We start from the raw sequence: 21,161 nt of genomic DNA, 5'->3' as shown, positions 1-21,161 counted from the left end.
CTCCCTCCGTCCAATTTTATTTGTCACGTATTGATTTGATATGTCTATTAAGAAGTTAAAAATAGAATAACAATTTACTATATTACCTCTAATTATTGCTGAGTAACGTAATGATTGAAATTAATAAAATATACTTTAAAAGTTGTGCAATCACTAAAAATCATTGAAATGATAAATTTCTCTTAATTTTTCAAATTGAACAAGTAAAAATGGACGGAGTGACTAGCATCCACGGAATGGGGAGAGGTAGAGCACGAGGATGTGTTGGCAGTGCTACTTTTCGTGCTTAAATTATGGAATCGTTTTCAGGAAGTGTTGAATGCAATGGGATATGCATGATAGCAGGATAATATTATCTTAAATTCTTATCTCTAGCAAGAAAATGATGTTTACTATAAGAAACTCCGTCAAACAATTAAGAGTAAGATGTCCCAAAAAAAAGCATGCAATCTGATGAGTTACAACATTTCATAGTTTTGATGATATGACAAATAAGCGAGGGACCAGGTTCTCCACTCGTTTCCATGAGAGCAGCACAACACAATAACAGCTGTAAAGCTACTGCACTGTTCACGCAGAACTGCAGCAGAACAGTTGTATGTCTACCAAAAAACTAAGGCCTCTGTAAGGTCACTATCCATGGTCACATGTTCCTCACATGCTCATTGCTTGGCCTCATATATATCTATATATATATATATATACACACACACAACATGTTAGGATCATTTGACCCATCACTTGAAAACCTAAAAGGGCAAAATCTTACAAGTGCATCCGCCACCTTTCTCAAGGTGCTCTAAAGTGCAAAGCCTCAATAAGCGAAAGGACCAGATCCCAGAACTGAAGATGCTTTAAGTCCTTAGGTTTGTTGAGAGTCGTTGTTTCTTGTTCTATATATTGTAAACCTACATTCCCTTGAGAAGGGCTGTTTGTAGGTATTTTCTTGTTCTTAGTTTTCAAACAGTGTGTTAACACTTTGGCTAGAGTTAGTCATTGTGGTTTGAATTCTCAAGGGATGCCCTTGAGTAGTACACTAGGATTGGTCTAGGTGTATTAGTTTCTCGGCCTATAGGAGTGAAAAGGGTGAAAGTTGCGGAGCTATTTGTGAGGGGAGATTAGTCGTCTAGATTCACCTACAACAGAGGTGTTGTGAGGGGTAGAATTAGGAACTAATTCCAAGGACAAAAACTTGCAATCTTACACTTTGCTCAGTCTAGTGAAATTGAAATCCTACTGGTGTAGGTCGTGATTTTTAATTCTTTAATCAAGGAATTTTCCACATAAAACATCTTGTCTTATTTACCTTTCCGCACGTTAAACAGTTCAGGGACCTGGCAAAGTATTCTGATCCATTTACATGGGTATCCATGGTTTACCTCAGTTGTTTCTGTTGAAAATCAGAGGGAAATCACTGTGAATGGGAGAAAAAGATTTCTTGCTTAACGTACCCGAGTCAATTGTTATTTTTGTCCAGTCGTCATTCATTGAGATACTTGTACACTAGAATTAGACTAACGTGAAAGCAAAGACTTTGGACCAGATTCCAACACTACTGCTGTTTAACTTTAGAAAACTTTTTGTACCCATATAATGTTGATTGAGCTTTTATTACAGGTGACGTTACGTATACCTATTAATGCAAATGGAGTTCAAACATAATGGGAGCTGTATATAATTTCTATTAAAAAGAGTGAAGGGAAGGAGAAGAGTGACAACAAGTGAGCCAGCAAAATTGAATTATATATATATATATATTAAGTCCGCGAAGAGACTTCCTGTTCCTCTTACCAAATTTTGCTCAACCATCGGCAACAACAACATACCAAGTGTAATCCCACAAGTGGGATCTGGGGAGGGTAGAGTGTACGCAGACTTTACCCCTACCTCGCGAAGGTAGAGAGGCTATTTCTGAAAGACTCTCGGCTCAAGTAACGCATATCAAAACAGATTTAACAGAAGAAAACAGAATGTAGCATAAACTCATCGCATCTCCTTGAAGTGCACAAATCTGTCATGTGCTGACCCCCTTTGTGAAATCGTTGGAAGATAAATCTATCTCCACAGGGCACACATTTGCTGTATTAGCGCACTACATGATTTAACTACATTTGACAAAGGGCTAATTGATTAACCTTAACTCCAATCCTCTAAGAAAGGGGCATGTCAAGCTGCAATGGGTTCGGTAGCCTTCTTCAGCCATTCCATCTCAGATGTATTCATGTAAGGAGCAAGAATATCCCTACATTTCACATGGTATTCATTCTACCATTCAATCTCTTCAGGCACCAGAAGGGTCACATCGATTAGTTTCCTCTGGTACGGTGCCTACATTAAACAAACAAGATTCTTACCTTCATGACACATTACACTTCCAACCTATAGAATTAGGAAGTAGCATATATATCATAGGAAAGTGAAATCGAAGTTTAAAAGAGATAGAAAGGGAAAAGGAAAGAGAATGTCTTGCTTTCTCTTGGACCGCAAAAGTGCAATCACACCACACTTTTGTACATCTAGAGCATCCGCGTAAATGCATATCACGTGTACATAGACATAAAACATGGTTTTTACAAACTTACCCAAGTTATATGCTCAAATGATAAGTAGCCTTTATCGCTGAAGTTGAACTTCGTATTGCCCTCCTTGACAATAAGAACATTCTCTATTCTTAGACCAAAATTCCCATCTTCATAGTAACCAGGTTCTGGAAAATACTATATGAATGTTAGGTTCTGGAAAGTTGAAACAAGAAAACTATAAAGATGTGCAGAAGAAAGGTAAAAACTATAGTATTAGACTATTGAGGAAGCTGGATAACACGGCGGTATGACGTGGTTTACCCTAATTTTATTGACAGGCCTTTTACTAGTACAACTAAATAGCATGATATTTCCCCGGATCATATATTCATATCAGTTTTCTAAGTAGTAGATCTCCAGTTAGCAACTTCAGGACCGACTATGTTAGGATAGGATATTTATCAATGCCCGCACTTCATAAATTAACATTTCAAACCTACTAATTCATGTTAAGAGTGAAAATACACTGAAGTATGCAGAGGCATAAATCATGCTAAGGAAAATTTTACTTTCTAACTCGCAATGTAATAAGATGCTACTGACCATCTTTTACAGTCATTGAAACTTGTAGCGGCACATTCCGTGCAGATGGTCTGAAACTAATTTGATGAGGTCCTGCCAAAGATAAATTAAAGGTAAATATAAATTGCTGCAAGTACCTCTTCAGTGATAATGGCAAGTTTACCTTCATGGACATTTAAGACCCGATCCCATGTCCAGTACCATGCCTATAGTCAAGACCATCTTTCCACAAAGGAATTCGAGCAAGAATGTCAAGAGCATGCCCTATAAAGAGTAGCCAAGCACAATGTTCTGATAAGCCAACAATCTTGGGCTACATCATTTGAATAAAATGAAAATGGTAAGCAGACGCCTACCAATAATAGCCTGCGGATTTAGGGATTAGTACATCCAACCACTGAAGAAAATTTAGCAAATTGTAGACATCAAGTATACTAAGAACCATTCCACATAATCATAGCGTTGGTTCCGTTGGGAAACCTGGCATTTCCCAGAGATATATGTCCTTTAAGAACCTACATAAAATAAAGCAACCTTTTAGAAGCAATATTGTGATAAAGGAAAGAAAGTATAAGATTCTCAAGAATCAATCACACAAAGAAAAAAACAGCATAGAAATAGTATGAGAAGTAAAAATAAAAGGAGAAGACGAACCTACATGCATATATAACAAAAAAACTGATTCTAAGTGTTGCAAACATTATCCTTTCTCACCACTAACCCCTCAAAAAATAAACCAGAAAAGAAAGCCTTAAGAATAAAGACTAAAGCATTTTACAGAAAAGTTTTGACTTATTGTTGCTTCTTTTACTCACAAGACAATTGTTGCACCTTAATTCTTATGGATTTCAAATCAACATTCATTGCAAAGAGAGAAAATTTCCCGCAGGAAAGCATATGTACTGCGTATATGTTAGGCCTGAGTAAGAAGGATCACAAGAAACACGAACAGGAATGAAAAGCTACAGATCTCTAGGATGACAATGCCTCCAATAGTTTCTCTGATCAAGGCTTAAAACGGATTAATGCTTCTACGATGATCTTAAGGAAGTGTGGGCTAGCCATGTGTGGAAGGAGACTGGACAGAGATTAGATCAGCAAAAGTAATCTGATTGTCAATCAGAAATCAGAACTCTAATTATGAAATTTCACTCCATCGTGCATGGCCAAACTCTACATGGTTTGGCATCATATCAATTTAAAAGACTTAAAAGAATTCACATACCGCCGTGTAACTAGATTTCTCATGTGGAGTAGGTTTTCCAAAATGAACACTCCGTGTAATATCAGTTGTTCCATCCAGATACTTCAGCAACACCATCATATATGTAGAAAGATCACATGTTAAATATAGAAGTATGTAAAACAACTCGCAATCCCGAATATATGTTCTCAGTTCTCACATACCTGTGCACCAGAATCAAATAGGCAAATGCAATCTGGATTGAGTTCAGCACATGTTTCTGCCTCGGGTTTATAGTGGATAATGGCCGCATTTGAACCAACAGAAGAGGTAGTTGGGAAACTTAGTCCTCTAAAATGCTGCCGATGTAGAGGAACAACATTGCATGTTGAGAAAACAAGATTCTTAATAATTTAGCAAACTTCAAGAAAGATCACACCCATCAGAAAAGGAACCAAGCTAAGTGACCTCAAGGCAAAGGCTTCTTATTCATTGAAACAACTAAACATACTATCCCGAATTATCTCAAGTCCTGATACATGTTATTAGCATTTTGATAATACTATTCGTACTTTCTACCTCTTGTTTTTGGCCACCCCCTTACTTTTCTATTTTGAAATTTTACTATACTCACTTGCAATGTGGATACAATAGAAAAGTGATATTATTGCTCGTGTACATCATAAAGATTAAACATAGAGAAACTGTGTCAGTGTGTAACTGGACAGAGCTTGAGTCAAAATCAGCATGTCATGTGGTTCAGAATACAACAGCATTGCGGCAAAACAGAAGCAACAAACTGGAAATAAACTCTAAAGTCATCAGCTCAACAACCTAAATGATGATAACTTAAACATAAATAGAGTGATAAGACAACAATTTTCATGCAAGATTTTTCACCAGAATACAACCATTTACCTCCTTTGATGCACGGAACTCCTCCAGCTTATCACTCACAGATACTTCTGTCAGCCTTCTAGTACCCCTAAAATATTTAATTACGGTAAAGTAAGGTAAAAAACATGAAACCACTACTAAAGAAAACAGCATAATGTATCCCATGCTTCATCAGAAGTTCCTCAATAAATAACTTAACATATTGGCTGAAGATCAGTAACTTGCAGAAGCTTCTGTCAGTAAATCAAGGGCCACTAAAACTTTTAGAGCCCGTTTGGATTAGCTGGAAAAAAGTGGCTTTTAAGCATAAGTGCTGAAAGTTATTTTATAAATAAGCAGTTACGTGTTTGGATAAAAGTGCTTAATTGGTTTTTAGAAGTAAGGGTAGTATTGGATTAACATAAAACATAAGGGATAAAAGGGTAAAGTTGTTGGTGAAACCAAAATGGCTTTTAAGCCAAAAAAAAAAAAAATTGAGGTTGAGCAACTTCTTGGTTTTGGCTTATTTTAAGCACTTTTTAACTTAATTTAAGTTGTTTTCTATTTTTGCCAAACACTTAAATAAGTTAAAAATGGCTTATAAGCTGGTTTGACTAACTTATAAGACAATCCAAACAGGCTTCTAGTTTTGTCATCAACTAAGAAATCAAAGTTTTAATGTTACAAGCTTTTCAAATACACACAGCCCACAGCCCACAAGAATAACCTTCTACCCAGACAATAAACCAAGAAACCACTTCTTGGATAATGTCTCTCTCCAATCACCACAAGATGCTAACTCTAATAGATGAAGTCCCAGCTTAAAATATTATCAATACTCCCCGAATTTGTTTTCTTGGATCTTGACTAGTGGACTATTCTTTTTCTTTTTTTGATAAGTCCTGAACTAGTGGGACTATAACAGATCAATTCCTAGCATGTATCTATCGCCAAAACCATGAAACATACAAGAAACCAGAAAAACTTACAATTGTTTCTTCTGTTCGGTACTTTCAGCCTCCATGAAATAACCGGATGCCCCATAAATTTCCTGCATCTGGAAAATTTGAACAAGGTTAAAACTCATCTTGCCAAACTACTGAAACAATGAATAGGTTGGCTCAAGTGCGTCTGCACCTAAAACCGAAGAAGTCCCTGCTAAAAATATAAAGTCCAGACTATTTGCAAAAAAGGCATTGCAAGTAGATCTAATGTCTTTTCTGAGAGTTACATTATCCTTCTACTCTTCTAGTTTGGCAGCAACAAGAACTTCTAACCCCAACATATTTGGCCAGCATATACCAACTTACACTAGTTATTCCTGTAAAGATTAAAAAGAAAACATGCATACACATATGTACATAGACACACGCGCGCGCACACAAAGGAATGCATGCATACACACATGCATAAATACATATATAATCTTCGGAAGATGCAAATGCAGTAGGCGGAAGTAACTCACAAGATTACTATAAGATGGACTCTAAGAATCTGACATACCTGCTTATCAAGCCAGACAAGATATTGCACAACAGCTGCCCCATCCCTAATATGGGCCTTTTTCAGTCCTTTTATCTCAACAGGGTTCTAGAAATTATAATTTCATAAGTCAGCAATCAACAGTAAGATTGAGAGTAAATCTAAGATCACAAACCAGATGGTATTTCTAAAGCTTAATAACTTTTTTTGAGAGACGGTAAGTGTAATAAACTTACCATCTCCACACAGTAAAATCTTCTACAACAACACTCACTTTGATACCAACAAGAAATTATTGAAGGAAAAAAAAATATTGCAGTGAACAGATCATAGCCGACGCGTAAAAGACAGAAAAAGACAGACAGATTTGGTTTAATCACATAAATATGAAGAAACTAGTACGTTAGGCAGTCTGATAACTTCAAAAATAACTATAGTTGGGAGTAAATTTGGCACTGGAAGAAAGTAATTCCATTGATGAAAGACCACGACAGAAGTTGGCGCTTAGCGACAAAAAAGTTAATTAAAGGTGTCAAATTAGTCGACTGTAAACTCACACCAGAATTTTCATATTTCAAATAGAAAATAGTTTGACATCAATAATACAAATGTAACAATTATTGACAAGGAAAATAGAACTGCTATACCAGCTTTGGTTAATCATACAAGTGCAAAAAAATCAGTGCTGAATTACATTTCAAACAAATTTGTTACTGACAAAATGGATGGTTTCTATTATCAAAATATGATCACGGATTTGTCATTTCACTCGGGAACTCTTAGAGGAGGTGGGTCGAAATCACTAAGTCCATATCATACTTCAGGAAAATAAAAAAAATGATGATAGAGTCGGCTCAAAATGTTGAAAAGCATATGGAGGTCATGCATAATAATGGAACCTAAATTGCATGGACTCACGTCACTCACCAGTTTAGGTGCCATCCCCGTCTCGACACGGGTAAGGTGCGGGTGCTGGGACGGCAAACGTCCGGGATACGGTCAACTAACTCCGGATACTTTGACCGGAGTCCGTCGACAAATTAGGGGGGGGGGGGGGGGGGGGGGGGAAATTTGAGATTTTGATTTCTCAAAATTAAAAATAAAACAGATTTAAGATAAGGAAAATGACAGATTTGTAATAAAACAGATTTAAGATAAGAAAAATAAAACAGATTTAAGATAAGGAAGAATAATGTCCATCTTGGAAAGATTGAATTCTACAATATACATGTAATTTTTTCATAAGAATATCTCTCAAAATTTGTAATATCTTTATAGCTCTATTTTTTATATAATTTTGAATTTTCTTAGCCGAATCCCCGCACCCGTATCCATAACTAGATACGCACCCCCGAATCTTAAAAGTTAGATTTTGCCGAATCTGACACTCGGATCCGTACCCGTATCGGATACCCACACCTGAGTCCGTGCAACTTAGAATGGAACAACAAATGCTCATCAAGCTCGTGGCCATCAATTGTCTTCATGTACTACCATAATCGCGCACTATTATTCCATTTTCTTCCATGTAACAGTTTGCCTGCATGGTATATACATGCTTACTTCAGAGTATAAAAAACGTAACATTATGCAATTGTATTCAGTTAAAACAAAAAGGTTATGCCGTGTAGATGCAACCTCAGGAGACAATTTCTGCTTATCCACATATAAGAAGGCTGAATCTATAGTCACAATCGCAAATGCATGAACAACCGGGCAATAAGATACATCACCGCCACGGACATTATATAACCATGCAACCTGTAAATTGGCAATAATATTGGAGAAATGAAGAATATTGAAGACAAGATTTGCCAAAGCTAAAAGATGGAAAGCATTTGGGTCTAGGGTTACAGATTTACTTCATCAAGTGCTGTTATAATCATAGCACGAGCCTTTCCCTGTACAAGCTTTTTGCTCAATGCTTTCAACTTATCTGCAACAGACTGACCAGCAAATTGCAACGGATGCACAATTACAGGATTTGCTTAGGCAGGTGGCCGATTTTTCCAAACTTCATCAACCAAGTACGTAGTCGTTTGGACCAACTTTTGTTGTTTCTTAGCAAAAGCACGCTCCCATTTCTGCGCAGTATCTACTGATACACACCATGTATCAACACCAATGGCTACTTCCTTTGGCAAATTCTAGTAAAGCGCATCATAAAATCAAATAACATATCAGCTGAACTTCAGGGTCACAAAGTTCACACTCCTCAATTTGCAATTTCAGAGTAAAAAAAATTAACAGCACCTTGTTGCACAGGATACAATGATTAGAAGAAAAAACATGGACATGGGAGCATAATTGTTGAAATGATACAGCACATCATTATCACTAGGGCTGGAGAGAAAATCACAATGCATGGGTTAATAATATTCTATTTCAATCAATGGAGTGCAGTTTGACATACTAAATTCCTATATTATCATTCGGTTATTGCTGCCAAAATCTTAAAACAAACTATATATCCACTGAAATAAATAAAAAGAGGCAAGAGTAAGACGGCAGAAAATAAAGATCTAATAAATATAATAGAATCAAGCCGAAATATGATCCATGAGAACTAACAAACAAAAATGGACTCAAGCACCTGTGTCCGCCAAAATGAACTGAGAGAGGAGATTTCCTTGGAAGAATGGGACTGTTTATTGGTTGTACTATACTCGTATACCAGTGATTCTCTAACCATCACGTCGGTCCTTTGATTTTTGAAAACAAAAGGCAAATGAAATAGGATTCCCCCGGAAGACACAAATTTTTCTTGGATTTTATTTTCCTCATTATTTTTTTTTTCTCCTTTGCCTAGTCTATGTATATAGCATAATACAAAGCTAGGCATAAATAATCTTATATGACACCTTTTTATGCTCTCCGTTGACATTTTTTTTTCTCCTTTTTTTGCCATTTTTTATTGCATCTTTTGGTTCATTTCAACTACACTAACTTATGGACTAATAAAAGTCTCCTACAATAAATGTACCATTCAACCCATACAGCACTAACTTTTGCAATACAGCCACATAAACCTTCAATCAGCGCACGATCAAAAGGTACTAAATAAGCCGTAAATGGTACTTTAAAAGTTTGGTTTTTTAAGCTTAAATTACATGTTATTATTGCTTCTCTTCAAAAAATCATTAATAACCATTGATAAGTAACACAAATTTAATCAATCTTAACCCAACCAATTTTATCATTCCTTTTACATCAGGTGAGTGTTTTTGGCTTCTCTGTTTCTATTTTTCTTTTTTAATTTCTAAAACATTATATTGTTATACTTTATTATGGCTATGATTTTTTTTGCAGATTGAAACAAGGTAAGTAATTAGTTTATATGGGGATGCAATAATCCCCAACCTTGTTATACTATTGTTTTTTTGTGGATTATTATGATTTCTATTTGCGTTAATCCCATTTTCTTTCTTTTATGGCTACTATACTATTGTTTTTTGCAGATTATCATGATTTCTTTTTCCATTATTCTCTTCTTCTTTCTTTTTTGATCGCTAATAGGTATGAACTTTCTTGAATTGAAAGCATGCATGTTTATTCGAGTACTAAATTTTTTTATACGAATTGTTTTCTATTTCTTTTTTTATACAATTTGTACTTCTCATCCCTCTATCTTGTATTTTTATAGCTTTTGTAAGCATGCTTTTGTTGCTTAGCTATTAATTACTAAGGTTGAATAATATATCAACAATAGTAAGTAAAGATGTTACTTTACAATTAGCTTTACCAAATAATTTTACATCTTTTCAATGAAAAAATTAGTAAATGGTAAAATTTTCAATTGTAAAGGATTCTCAATGAAATTGAAGCTTGAAAATTCTATTCTATTTTTCAATTCTCTCGCTATTTTGAATTCTCTCTCCTTTTTCAACGATGTCGTGTATTGAATTCATAGAAAAATGTTTTAAAAGAAATGAACAATTTTTCTAGATTTTATGAAATTTTAGTACACTTAGGATAATCTTGAGGATGGAAAAAATTAGCTTTAGAGTGAAGTTGTTAGTTATAAAGAATGTCATGTTCCAGTGAAAGAAGAAGAAGAAGAAGAAAAGAAAGGAAGAGCGGAAAAAAGGGAAATGGAAGAAAAAAGATAAGGCAAAAATTAATACGAAGAGTTTTGGTTATGGACTTTTCTTCCCTTTCCTTATACTTCTGTAGTAGACATTATTGTTGATGCATTTTTCTTTTTAAAGGTTTTTAGAGAAATAACTAAAATGTAACTCTTGAAAGGTAGAGAAGAGAAGTTAAATAGATGCTTAATATATAAGATGAACAAAGAAAACTACATTTAAAATTTATAAGCATATCAACATAAAGATGTTAAAATCCATAAAATAAAATGAATATAAAATTCATGTATTACTGGAAGATTAAAAAAGAGTAATTGTTACAAAATTAAAGAAAAAAAACTTAGTGACAATAATCTAATTCATTAGAATTTGAAGACTAAAAAGGATTTAATATTTTGAATATTCTGTTATTAAAAAAATATTTTATAAATTCAATAAGAATTTTATAATCGCGCGAAGCGCGAACCAATTCACTAGTTATTGATTATAGCCAAAGATTTTGGGAGCATTTTCAGAATATTTTTTCAAATTTTGTTTGGCCTTAAAATTTTAACAAATTCTGAAAACAAACCTTCAAATTTTAAAATGCGGCTCAAACTTGTTTTGGGGCCAAGATCTATTCTTAGGCCTCATTTGTATGCACTTATTGAAGGTCTGATTCAGACCTTAAGTCATTAAGTGCATTTGTTTGCATTAAGACTTAAGCACTTATTGGGTCTGAATAGGTCTTAATCATTAAGATCTTGAACCAAGTCTTAATATCATTATTTTATCATCAGCTTCAACCCCAAACCCTCCAACTCAACCCTTCCCTCACCCACTCTCTACTCCAACCCCACCCATCCACCTCAGCCCCACCCCACCACCCACCCACTCTCCACTTCCCAGCATCCCCACCCCACCAACAACCCCAATCCCACCCCACACCACCCACCCCCACCTCCTACCAACAACCCTACCCCCACTCCCCACCAACCCCCACTATCTCTCACCCTTCACCCCACCCCCCACTACCTCCCACCCTTCACCCCAACCACCCGCTCACCCCTTCACCCTCACTCACCACCCACCACGATTACAAAGCATCTCCACCATTACTAGTAAACATAAATGTTTCATTTTTTTCAAATAATATTTTATTTTATTAAATTTGTATTTATTTTCTACTATTCAGTTACTTTTTAATTTAAATTGTATATTTATTATGTTTAAATAAATATATTATGCACATTTAGATATTGAAAAACAAACAGTCTTAATTATTCAGTGTTCAGACCTAGAGACAACATCTTAATCATTCAGATGTGCATTCAGATTCAGACGTCTTAATCTTAATAAAAATAAATGAGGCCTAGCCTTTTTAAATTTTTTAAAACTTACCCAAATCTATATCTATATATAATATAAAGCTAGACATAAATAAGGTGATGTAACACCTCTCTATGGCTCAGAAGATCATTTATCTTTTTTCTCCTTTTTTTTACTTTTTTTTCTCATCTTAAAATTAATATGTTATGTAATAAAATGCAAAAAGTCACTCTCTTAATTCTATTAATTACACCTTTTCCTCTTTCTCTATAACCACTGTTAGTGGTACTATTCGACTACTCTTTCTTCCTCCTAAAACACTTTTTTAATTTCATCTTTTCACTTATCTTATTTCAAAAAAAAAAAAATCACAGATGTAACTCACCTCTTTATTGAGGGGTTATGAGTTTTCAAATCCATAACACCCAATTATTAACATGTTATAAATTGCGTCCTTCCTTCCTTTATTTTTTTTCTCGACAAATTGCATCTTCCATATTTACTTGATAAGAAACATGACCTTGGGGGACGTGGATTTATTTTGAAGTTTTCCTCTGCAAAAGCATGAAGCAAGCAAGATGACACTTTTTGCGGAGTGTCGAGCTGAATAAAGTGGTGGACATTTTCCTCTGCCGGATTTTAATGCTATTCATCCTATGTTTCCTTTTTATGTTTCTTTTTTCCATATATATTTCATGCCTTATATATTTATTCTTCGTAAAATCTATGTATTCGGAAAAAGTTCTAGAAAAGTTATATATAGATGTATGAACTTATCTTTTGTGTTTTACATGCAGCCAACATAAAAATGGGATTAGGGCCAAGTCATGGGTGTTAAAGATTAGAGATTTTAGGGCGTTTTCTTCTATTCAATTTGTAAGTGGCCATAAGAGATCATTTCCTCATCTATTTATGTTTCTTTCTTTTGTTTTCTATTTTTATTCTATAATCAATCTTCTTGGTTTTATTATTGTTCAAGTGTACTTTCTTTATTGAATCTATTGTGAGATTTCGGGAAATATTTTGAGAGAATACATCACCATTGTTAGTGTGTGTGTGTTTTGGTTTTTGTGATCTGCCTTTGTACGTAATGTGCTTTGTTCTCTTCTCTTCCTTTTCCGTTATTTTTCAATTCTGGTTCAAGATGTTCCTTTCTCCTAGGATTTGGATTTAATGGAAAGGTTTGATAGCAATATGCAAGAAATAAAAGTAAAGTTATTTCACTTATAAAGCTCCAATAGTTCAAAAAGCACGGTGAATCTGTCGATTATTTGAGTTAAACTATCTAACTTCATCCAAAAGATTTAAAATTCACCATCAAGTCAAATAGATTCATATGCGGGCCCTTAATTTCGTATGGAGCAATATTGTTAAAGAGGATCGATGTGATGGGATCCGGCTCCCCTCCAGTGGCTAATCCCTCCGGTTTGTCCAGTGGGCTGTTGGATTTATTGCACGTGTCCTCCTAAAGATTTTATGGTCCAGATTTATTTAGTTAACTCAGTCATTTTAACCATGGTTATTAAGTTTCCTCTCGCTTTTTCACTGACCCCTTCGTTTTCCTACCAAATTTCTCAAACAAGAGAAAACCTAAGCAATAATGCCGGAGGCAGATACAGTTACGAAATTTTACCATTGAAGCAAAAAAGAGAAAAAGAAAAAATTGGCACTACTTCTTTTCCCAAATAATTATGTTTTGGAACTTCACATGGTGATGTTGTTAACACAGATTTGCTTCGCTCTCGAAATTAAAACATAATGTTGCTTCTCTCCTTTTCTGGCTATACACAGAAAAAGGTATCATAGCTGATTGCTCAAAAATTGTAGATTAATGTGATTTATATCAATAGTGGTCCATAATTATATCTCAATCGAAGAGCTACACGTACAATGTTTCAATTATATATTCTTCTAGCAAATTTCTCTTTGTAAACCATAAAGCAAAAATCAATCAAGTCTTCTATAATAAAAACCTTCCTTCTAGCAAATTTCTCTTGTCTTATTCACCTACTATTCCCTTAGTGATCTTGAGTGTAGTAATCTAGGCTGATTTGACATAGCAAGATCGTAAACAAGCTGTGCAAGAACGTGAGCGAGTTGTCAAGTGCCGCATGTGCGCTTAGTTGAAGACTAAGGACGTGACAACGAGCCTTTAAATTCATTACCTAGTGCTAATCACCAAGTAATGGCTATTGTGGTGCAACTATGAACAGTCATTTCTTAATGAAGTACATTAAAATATTGTATTCTGGATAATTTGAGATTAGTAATTATGTTTGGTATGGTTGAGTATTCTTGGTAATTTCATTAACTAGTGCTAATCACCAAGTAATGGCTATTGTGGTGCAACTATGAACAGTCATTTCTTAATGAAGTACATTAAAATATTGTATTCTGGATAATTTGAGATTAGTAATTATGTTTTGTATGGTTGAGTATTCTTGGTAATTTTTAGAACGAAGTAATATTTCATGTTTTTAAAAAAAAAGTAAAAAAAAAATGGAAACATGTTTTGAGAAATTGTGGCCAAACACATTTTCAAAATTTGAAAAATTTCACCGAAATTAAGTTTTTCAAATTTATTTTTTGGGAATCTATGGCCAAACGCTAGCTAACTTGTTTGGAAGTAAGACTTAGCTAGTATATTCGGGACTACCCCCCGTCTCAAATTATATGACACTTTTAGTCAGTTTAAAAAAAAATGACCCCTTTCTTTATTTAGTAATAATTCAACTCTAAATTTACCTCAGTAATAGTGCAACTCTAAATTTACCTGTTTACCCTTAATAAAATGATTTCTAGCCACATAAATTTCTATGGGTTGTTTTACGCCACACGTTTTAAAAGTCTTCCTTTATTTCTTAAAGTTCATACGCAGTCAAACACCCTCATATAAAAAAAATACTTAGGAGAGATAAATCTCAAAGAGCCACTACAAGAAAGTACAGAAATGGCAACAACTCTTTGGCAACAAAAATAATTTTGCGACTCAATATTCGGCAACAACTTAGTTTTATTGTTGGCATATATGATGAAACTTTTAAAAATGAACTTTTTTGCCAACAATTTAATGTTGTTGTTATAGTATTGACTATTGTTGTAAAAAGTACATTTGGCAATAACAAAAAAGTTGTTGCACGTTGTTGCAATAACTGCCAATGGGAAAAGTTTATACAACAACAAAAAGAATGTTATTGCCAAAAGTACTTTTTGCAACAATAGTCAATACTATGACAACAAAAAAAAATTATTGACAAATGTCTTCTTTCTTATAGTGAGTAGATTACCCGGGGTATGTGTTGAGAGTTGAGATGGGGGTGAAGGTTATTTGGATTTTGGCCCCTGTCGAAATAGTTCCAGTGATTTTGTTTTGGTTTAAAATGGTATCATAGATTCAAATGTTGTTAGTAGAGGGAAGCCCAGTGCACTAAGCTCCCCTTATGCGCGGGTTCCAAGAAAGGACCCGATCACAGGGATCTATTGTTAGTCACATAGTTCTCACCTTTGGGTAGTAATGAAAGATTCCTGATTAATATGGGTCAGTAGATGCTATCGCTACTAACATGGTATTGTCATCAGGAATGTTCAAAACCAACAGACTAAGTTGGCACTAGCCCATGACTTGAGCCCAACAATTGCCCAAAAAGGCCCAAAGTTTTTATCTGAAGGAATGATATGGACGGTCATCCCATGAAGCTTTTCTCTTCCTGCTCTAGTTGTTTGTTTAATTGTCTCTTCTTCACCCAAAAGATTAACTGAATTGCTATTATCTTTGTACAATTGCCTTTTTTAATTTTAAAGATCTTTGGTAAATTGATTGTTTCTTTCACTTCATTCATGTATTATATGTTGCTATTACCGTCTATTATTATTGTTGCTTTGCACCTTCTCTTGAGCTGGGGGTCTATTAGAAACAACCTCCTTACCCTCACAAAATAAGGATGGAGTCTGCATATACTCTACCCTTCTCAGACTCGACTTCACCTGGTGCGATTATACTGAATATGTTGTTGTTATTATTTTAACAAGTATTAAGCTCCATGAAAAGGGAATGCATAGGCACCTAACTAGTGTTGGAATAAAACTAATATTTAAAATAACTTATAATATTATCTTAAACGTAGAAATAAAATCTTTGCATAATATATATAACTTCCAACAAAATTCGTAAAATTAGAAATTTTAAAGATCTTTCTCTTTCTTCTTATCTTTTCTTTCAGATTTTCACAAAATCTAATTCAAAGAATTCATCAAGAAATGCCATCGGAGAAATAAGCTATGTACCTCCTGAATTCAAAGTAACAGCGGAAGACTTTGTTTTAAGACACTTGCGGTTGGAATCTGATTTTAAGCTTAATAGTTGTTGATAATCATCGAGTAAAGCTGAAACTTGTAATCAACTACTATTATTTTGGTGATTAAGCTATCGTTGATGAAGCTTTAAAGCTGAAATTCGAGTTTGTGAACGTAATGTCATTCAGCTTCAAAGCAGAATGCCAAATACATTTTTTATTTAAAAATTTCTCCCTAACTAATTTCCCTTAGTAGAAATTAGTTGTCAAATCTGTGAACTTGAAATAGCAAACTTAATAGTTGCTGAAAATATCTTAGCCTTCTCACATGATATATATAGACACCTGCCTTCCATTTATCACCATTAGCTTTGTACCACTGACATCAATTATGTTTCTAGAGGCACTTAGTAGACGTTTGGCCATGAAAACAGAATACTTTTCACTTTATTTGGAATTTTGAAGTAGGAGTTGTGTTTGGTTATAATTTTTGCATAGAATGTATTGAAACTGAAATTTTTTTTAAGTATTTTTCAAATTTCAAATACGATTTCAAATTGTATTTGAAATTTTCATGACCAAATGTTGATTTCCAAAGAAAGTAAAATAATTTTTTGAAAAAAAGTAAAAAATTCTTATGGCCAAACAGGTCCTTAACTTTCACTTTCAAGATTTTTGAATCTGCCTTCAGATGCATTATCGTGAACCCCAAGATTTCGAAAAAAAATATCTCAAAAAAGAATCCAACAAGATATGGACGAACCGCCCAGAATATGCTAAAATTACATTGTTTACAGTTTTTCGTAGTTAAATGCAGTGGCCAAAAAAAAAAAACAAAAAAACAAAAAAAAAAAACAAAGAAGAAGAAGAAGAAAACAGGGCTATATGAACCAGTAGCTTGAACCACTAATAGCTAGTTTGGATTAGTTGAAAAAATGTGACTTTTATAAATGCTTAAATTACTTTTTATGTGAAGAAAGTTATTTTATAAATAAGCAGTTACATGTTTAGATAAAAGTATCGAAACTGAAAATAAGTTGTTGAGAGGAAAAGATGATAGTTTAGGGTTTTTATTAGTGAGGATAATATTGGAAATAGAAGAAAATATTAGGGATAAAAAAATAAAATTATTGGTCAAATCAAAATGGCACAAAAAAAAAAAGTTGGGTTCTCTAATTTCTTATTTTTGATTTATTTTAAATATTTTTTGACTTATTTTAAGTATTTTTTTTATTTTGTCAAACATTCAAAAAAGTTTCAAATGATTCATAAGCTGCTCTTAACCATTTCTTTTCGAATCTACGAAACCTGAAGGACTTGTTTACAGCCCCTTTTTCATAATCTTAATTTAATGTAGAAGTAACATCTAGATCGTTAAAGATATGGTCATGGTTAAAGATCAACACTCAACACCTGTACGAAGTTTCAGATGGATAGTGATCAAAAACAAAATTGCTAAGTGGGTGACCATGTGCTCAAAGCTAGCAAGTTTTCTAATAGCACATTGCAAGATTTGAAATGACAACTCATTTCTCAACCATGTATGTTGTACTAAGTCTGATCATTACTCTTATATTACCTACTTATTTAATTGATTAATACAGGGATTTGTTTTGGCAAAGAATCGGTACACGTAACCCAATTAGCTGTTCTGGAGATTTTTGCTTCCTAATATGGTTGAGTAATCGTACTTTATGATTGTTTAATTGGCTTAGGGCTTAGGCTAGCTGTGTACACTGTACAAGACACAAACACACTCCCTGTCTATCTTTAATGAAGTTATAAACTAGTACGTACCTACCAATAGCAAAAAGCAAAGTGAAACAAATTTAAACTATCAATAGAATTTAACCTGTTTTACAAGGTTATTGACTTCCATTTATTATGGAAAATTACCAGTAATTATATTTAAATGATCCTATAATCTATAAAGCTTTTAATCGAGTGAAGTAATTCATTCGCAAGTAGAATATGTGGCCATTAGCATGGCCGGGTGGAGCTTAGGGCACTCAAAAGCCATAATTAACCTACATATAATATGACTCAATTTAAGGCGTAAATTAGGGGTTGCTAAATTCTAATGGCATTTAAGTAGAATATTATATGTGGGCCATTGGCAAATAGGATTATGCAAAACGGGCTCAAACTCAGAGGAGAAAAGGCAAAAGAAAAAGATTGGTAAAATTGGTGCTTATTATTTAGGGTGGAGGGAAACATGGAAGGAGAGTGTGCGTGCCTGCGTGGCATTATTACAACAAAAATACAAAATTGAACGATCAATGGAAGAGAATTTGGACATATATATGAGAAAGGGACAGAATTATTAGCTGGTGTCAGAAGAATATACTACATATATATTCGTCACAAATTTTTGTGACAATTTCCACCCCAATAAAAAATTATCCCATGCACTAAATATGTAATTGAATCATCTTTGGATTATTTTTTGGTAACAGCACTATGGCAAGATTCGAGCTCTTATTTTGGGACAGTCAAATTCCTATATATTCAACTTGAGATATATCAGAGTCCGGAACCAAAATGACCCCCAAAAAAACTTTTGAATCAAAATATCCTAACAAAAAAAGGTGACGTAAATACTTTTAGCGCAATATTTTACTGCACTAAAGCACTTAACTGTGACGGAACCGTTAAGTGCTTTAGCGCAGTAAAATACTACACTAAACCAAATTCTCTCTCCCCTATAGTGCAGTATTTTACTGCGCTATAGGAGTCCACCATTTTCCCAAAACAACCACTTATTACATTTTCACACTTTGTTACGTAGTTTAACCATATATTAATCGTGCTTTGAGACTCCAGAACTTCAATATTTTATATAGAACCCTACTTATATTTGTACGATTAATAAGGTAGGCTCAATACTTCAAGGATATGCAAAAGTTTGGATTGTCGTTTTAGTAGTTGAAAAGTGCTCGAAGTCCTTTTTTGTTTGAAGACTTGTAGTCATTAGCTTTACGTTATTTATCTTTTAGGGTTTCGTGTTATTTTTAAATTAATGCTTAACTTTATTTTGAATGTGTCACCTTTTTTTTTTATTATCAATTTAGGATGTGAAACAATAAACAATAATAAAGACTAAGATAATATTTATAAATATAAATAGATATGCAAAAAATATATAATATTTACGATAAACTGTACAACACTAATGTATATACACTATCGTGGATGGGCCCCACATGTGGTATGCCTGAGACTATCCTTAGGCCTAAGGTTCATACCATCCCCACTGTCCTCGCCATCGTCTCCATCGCCCTTTTTCCTCTTAATAACCGGGCGCTCCAAGTCATGATCATCTCCTCTTCCCCTGACCCGTGCGCCCTTGACTAGAATGTGCCTCTTTTTGGGATTTAGTCCCACTAGCACGGGCAGAACCTCATGCTGACCTAGGTCTGGAAACGCGACCTCTTCCTAGTCGGGAGTCGCCACCGCAGGCGCCGAAGGATGAACCTGAAAAGTATATAATAATTAGTAACATTTCTTATTTATATTGAATACATTAACGTTTGTTGAATAATCAAACCTGTGTATCAACATGCGCCTAAGTAGGCTCCTGAGATGGGTATGGTGCAGAATATGAGGAAGTATCCTGGACGAGATGTTGTTCGAAGTCTAAATAAAGGTTATAAAAATTAAATAAATATTTACCTTATATTGAATCAAATTGATTTTAAGTAAAAATCTTACCTGCACCTCGGTAGGCTCATAAGAAGACACCTCTGCCTCGGCAGGCTGATGAGAAAGCTCCTGAATGGGTCACTCTTGTGGACCCACTGGCGTCGAATCCTAAAATATGAAGAAAAAAAATGAAATAATAAGTAACATACATATTTAAAATAAGTACTTTAAATAATCAAATATGTATTTTAAATATTGACCTTATATTGAATAAAACTAATTTTAATAAAAAGCATACCTGTGGCTCGACAGTCACATGGGAAGACACTGTTGGCTCGGTAGGCCCATGAGAAAACACCGGAGTGGGTGGCTCTGCTGGACCCGCTGCGCCCAATCCTAAAATATAAAATATTACTAAATAATGAGTAACATATATATTTAAAATAAGTAATTTAAATGAAAAATAAGTACTTTAAATACTAACCCGGATAAAAAACTCATCGAAGTCAAAAATCCTGGCTCCCTCTAAATTCCTCACAGACCGCTCATCAACTAATGAAGCGTGTAACGCCGCCCAATCGACGTTATCACGCTCCTCCGTGTATGCATTCTGGCTCGGCTGTAATAACGACCCAGGTACCTCAGCAAGTACGAGCGCCGGTGTAAACGTAGGTGAGTCCCCAGGTGAGCTGCCACCCGGCTTGGAACGGCTGCGGATGGACTAGAACGGGAACGTCCTCTAGAATGGGATCGGCCTCATCTACCAGACGGTATCCTCCACCACCAGGTCCTCTAGCAGCAGCACCGCGTCCTTTGCGCGTACGGCGTCCTCTGGCAGCACGACCTCCTCCTCTGGGAACACCTGGTCCTCCTCCCGGCGTTGGCTGATACACAGCCTGTGGAACAGGCTTCTCCATGAGCCTAATCTCTCCTGCCTGTCGGATGCCATCCTCGGATATCCGTACCATCTCTGACGCAAGCCCCCCAAGCTCGGGGTAAGGCATATGCTCTAACCCCAACATGCGTAATCGTTGTACGGCCACCAGCTGCATTTATGTTCAACAGTAAAAAAATAGTTATTTTTTAAAATGTAACAATTAATGCTATTAAATAAATCTAAATACGATAAACTTATCAATGCCTAGTACTGCCCCGCGACTGCTGAGTATCCTTCATCCCTAGCGGGATG

At 34.8% G+C, this 21,161-nt stretch overlaps 1 pseudogene; it reads right to left on the bottom strand.

The window, feature by feature from the left end:
- Positions 1-1,927: 1,927 nt before the first annotated feature.
- On the bottom strand, positions 1,928-20,940 carry LOC132624663 (aminopeptidase P1-like; annotated as a pseudogene).
- Positions 20,941-21,161: the final 221 nt, after the last annotated feature.

This window comes from Lycium barbarum, chromosome 12 (genome assembly GCF_019175385.1).
Source record: "Lycium barbarum isolate Lr01 chromosome 12, ASM1917538v2, whole genome shotgun sequence".
Classification (NCBI taxonomy): Eukaryota; Viridiplantae; Streptophyta; class Magnoliopsida; order Solanales; family Solanaceae; genus Lycium; species Lycium barbarum.
Note: the sequence above shows the minus strand (reverse complement) of the source record. Positions and strands in the feature narration are given on the sequence as shown.